General features: G+C 42.5%; 1 pseudogene; it reads right to left on the reverse strand.

Annotated features, from left to right (window-relative positions):
- Positions 1–3,333: 3,333 nt before the first annotated feature.
- On the reverse strand, positions 3,334–3,453 carry LOC146066065 (5S ribosomal RNA; annotated as a pseudogene).
- Between the last annotated feature and the right edge of the window lie 1,392 nt (positions 3,454–4,845).

The raw sequence follows: 4,845 nt of genomic DNA on the forward strand, positions 1-4,845 counted from the left end.
CGCTGGGCTCTCCTGTTTTTTCTCATGTTTTTGTTTCATGCCTTTTTCATGTTTTATCAACATCTTTGAGGGTTCATTTCTTCTTTTTTTCTTTCTGCACATTGCACTAAATGCCTGCCGGTTGGCTCTACATTTTTCGTGTACTTTGTTTATGGTTACCATGGTGATGGTAATCACTGTGGCTGACGCTTCCCAGGTGGGATGACGTCATCTTTGCTGTATGGAAGGGGCGTGTTGTACCACTACCCTGTCTGGTCTTGTTTGCACATGGTGGGGTCTATCTTAAGGTCAGTTTTGTATGTAAATTTGGTACTTGTGGAGTATCACGGCTCCCATCGTATTGCATCGTATGCCATATGTAGTGGCATACGATGGCATACGATACGATGCGATGTTTTACCGATTTTTGACCATTTTTGCTCAAAAATCGTATGCCATCGCATGGCATCGTATGCCATATGTAGTGGCATACGACGGCATACGATGCTATACGATGTTTTACCGATTTTTGAGCATTTTAGCTCAAAAATCGTATGCGATCGCATCGCATGCCATACGATGGCATGCGATGCGATGCGATCGCACCCGATTTTGCACTGAAATGCATCAGAATGCATTGAAATGTATATTAAAGTAGTGAAATGCCCCCAAATGCCATTTTTCATAGTGCACCACCCCCACTATCAACGTCAACCCGAAGCGTGGCGAGCGCAGCGAGCCCGCGAGGGGCGGCGGTACGCGTCCTACGACCTTTTCATACCCCCACTATCCATGTCGGCGTGGAGTTGAGAATAGAATAGTGTGGCGAGCGCAGCGAGCCACCGAGCCCGAAGCGTGGCGAGCGGACGCGGATACCTGTGAAGCCCGCGAGGGGACGCGTATAGCTGTGAAGGTATCCGCGTCCCCTCGCGGGGCTCGCTGCGCTCGCCACGCTTCGGGCTCGGTGGCTCGCTGCGCTCGCCACACTATTCTATTCTCAACTCCACGCCGACGTGGATAGTGGGGGTATGAAAAGGTCGTAGGACGCGTACAGCCGCCCCTCGCTGGCTCGCTGCGCTCGCCACGCTTCGGGTTGACGTTGATAGTGGGGGTGGTGCACCATGAAAAATTGCATTTGGGGGCATTTCACAAGTTTAATACACATTTCAATGCATTCTGATGCATTTCAGTGCAAAATCGGGTGCAATCGCATCGCATCGCATGCCATCGTATGGCATCCGATGCGATCGCATACGATTTTTGAGCTAAAGTGCTCAAAAATCGGTAAAACATCGTATCACATCGTATGCCATCGTATGCCACTACATATGGCATACGATGGTCAAAAATCGGTAAAACATTGCATCGCATCGTATGCCATCGTATGCCACATGCGATGCGATGCGATGCGATTTTTAGCATACGATCTGCATACGATGCAGGTCATGGGAGCCGTGATACTCCACAAGTACCGTAATTTTTATCCTGATGACAAATAAAATTTGAAACGTTGATAAGCTATTAGGCTCCTATCTGGTTTCCTTTGAACTAGTCACGAGTGCCGCGCCATCTACATCGTTATACTGCAATTACTGCTGCGGGGGCACCGACGTCTGACTCACCTGTTGTTTGGAGTGCCGGACCACATATGTATATATATATATATATGAAAAGAGAAAGGGATGTAGGGCGCCACTTGTGTCCTAGACTGTTAAATAGTCTGAGGGTAGAGCTATATGCAAGTAACCCTTTGCAAGAGAAAGGGGTGTCAGCTAGCCTCTAAGTATGGACACCTTGGTAAGGGGTGTCACAAAAGCAAATTTGGTAGGTTGGGAAGAGGTGTAAGCGACAACAGATACCTGGATATATAAAAAAGGGGGGTAGTTTTTCCTTTAAAACATAAGCAAATTTATTTTATACATATAAAAGTGCACAGTAGCACTATTTAAAAGAACAACCAGTAAGATACAATTTACATAGAAAAAAACAATCCAATAAAAAATGCAAGTTATTCTAAAAATGCCTACAGGTGATATCGCTAAAAAAAAGGGGGGGGGGGGATAAAAGTGTATATGAAAATTCAAGAGTAATAATAGACTTATCTAGGTAGAGGAGTCAGCAGGCAATACCCAACGCGTTTCGTCTGGAAGACTTCTTCATGGGGTGAGGGAGAGAAGTGCCTGGTGCTCTATTTATACTGTTGTGCCTAGTGCTCATAATTATGAGGTCACATCCTGTGGGATGTGGCTTCCGTTTTCAAATTGTACATTTTATATAGAAATCAACTATCTTTCTAACAGTGCATGAGTGAGTGGTGCTATCTAGCTATCCTTAGTGCGGGATGAGTGAAAACAAGGTTTAAACAGCGCAAAAGACGTTTTTTAGAAGTATAGGGATGCGTTTCCCCACTTCCGGCGGGCAGACGTCACTTCGCCCCGCTTTCTGTGTGTGATAAGTTCAGTAAATATAGGAGACTTACGCCTCTCCTCGGTGGATGTTCAATTGTTGCCACGCTTCCGTTTTTCTGCGGGCTGCGGGTGATTGGATCTGAGAGCTGTCCATCATCCTCCAGCTATTGCTTTAGTCGGTGTTGGTGCTTCTAGCTTGATTTATGTCTCCGTTCGGCGGCCATTTTCTTGGGGATCTTTGCATCTTTAATATGGGAAAACGGACATTTTCTCGGCTTCAGATTGCTTATGAATGGAGTTCGTGGTTTCTTTTTAAAACGGCTTCATATAGGACATATAGGACATGGGGATATAACATACATATATTAGTGACTGTGAATTGACACATATCAATTGTAATCGCTCTATGTAACTTCGTGGGGACAGTCTTTTTTGTAACCAAAATTAGGTGACCATAGCAGCAGAGAAATAAATAAAAATAATTTACATGAATTACAATATCGATGTTAATGGACTATCAAGCAGCATAAGTTACGGAAGTGTTCACTTATGTAATTTATATATATATATATATATATATATATATATATATATATATATATAAATATAATGTAAAAATACAATGATAAAATTAGAGATTAGGAACCATTAAGAGGAATTATTACAATTAGGAAGTTAGGTGATCATAATAGACATATATATAATAAGTGATGGGAAGAAAAGAGGGTGGGAAAAAGATAGGAACCATTAAGAGGAATTGTTACAAATAGGTAGTTAGGTGATCACAATTTATTTATAGACATATATATTATCCATTTAGTGTGATAACTGATGGGAAGAAAAGTGAGAAGAGAGGGTGGGGGACAGTAAGTGTAATGTGAAAAGACTGAGCCTTGGTATCTGTGGGTTGTCATTCTCACGGGGTATTATTCTGTGCGTAGACTGTGCATTACAGAACCTGTTCTTCTCAGGTAGTCTCCTGTCCCGATACTGGACAGGCCCAAACACTGCTTGGCTGCCAAGATCAGACGAGATTGGGCATTGCCAGTGTGGTATGACTGTAATGATTTTTCATGTTCCAAAGCCCCTCAGACTCGAATACCTATTTGCTCAGAAAGAGAGATAGGGGGAAGTGCAGACATGTGAAGAGAGAGGAAAGGAAGGGGGGGGGGGGATTTGAAAGGGATTTTTTGGACACGGTACAGGGTTACAGGACGTTTACAGGAATGGTGCAATTTCATATCCCTCGTTTAAACCACTTGGATGTAGCGTCTGGAGCTGGAATATCCAAAACATCTCCCTTTGAGACAGTTTCCTCGCCAGATCACCTCCTCTTTCCCCCAGTTGGACATGTTCGATGGCTTTAAACGTCATTTCTTCTGGGTTGGATGTATGTGTTGTTGTGAAATGTCTGGGGACTGCATGGTTATCCAGTTTGTTCTTGATGCTCCTTACGTGTTCTTGGATCCTGAGCTTTAGTTGGCGCTTGGTCTTACCCACATACTTCTTTCCGCAGGTACATTCTAATAGATATATAACAGAGGTAGAAGTGTAGTTCATAAAGTCTTTGATTTGAAATTCATTGTTGTTTCCTGTGTCTGTGAAGCTTCTTCTGTTTGGATGGAGGTATTTGCATATGACACATTTCCCACACTTGTATGATCCTTTGCATTTGGGCAGTTTTGTAGAAGGTTTGACTGCTTTCAGCATACTGAGTGCTAGTAGGTCCTTTAGATTTTTAGATTTCCTGTAGACAATGTCTGGTTTCGGGGGTAGGATCCCTTTTAAGATTGGATCCATCAAGAGGATCCCCCAGTGATTTTGTATAGACTTCTTGATGGTGTTTTCATGTCTATTGTAGGTAGTGATGAATGCTACGGATTATTTTCTTTCCTCTTCTTTCTTTTTATATGTGAGTAGTGATGTGCGATCTGTATTTCTCGTTTTCTCTGCTGCTTTTTCAATGAGACCCGTTGGATATTCTTTTTCCGCAAATCTCTGCCCGTATAGGGTAAGTTGTTCTTCCATATCTTCTTGTTTGTTGCAGTTGCGCTTTATCCTGTGGAATTGGGAATACGGGATGTTATCTTTCCATCTTTTCAGATGATTGCTCTTGTGGTGAAGGTACCTGTTCTTATCCACGCTTTTGACAAAGTTCTTTGTTATAACTTCATTTTTTTCGTGCATCAGGATCAGATCAAGGAATTCAATGGATTCTATCTGTATGTTGGAGGTGAACTTTAAATTCATATAGTTTTGTTCAAGACCTTGAAGAATTCTTGAAATTGTGAGTCTGTCCCGTCCCATACAATTAAAATGTCGTCTATATATCTTTTGTACAGTATAATGGCACTTTTAAAATCTTGATTGTTATAAATAAAAACATTCTCCCAGTGTCCCATAAAAAGGTTTGCAAAGCTTGGCGCAAAGATAGTCCCCATAGCTGTTCCACACTGCT

The sequence above is a fragment of the Crinia signifera genome, chromosome 3, assembly GCF_055691185.1.
Source record: "Crinia signifera chromosome 3, ASM5569118v1, whole genome shotgun sequence".
Taxonomy (NCBI): domain Eukaryota; kingdom Metazoa; phylum Chordata; class Amphibia; order Anura; family Myobatrachidae; genus Crinia; species Crinia signifera.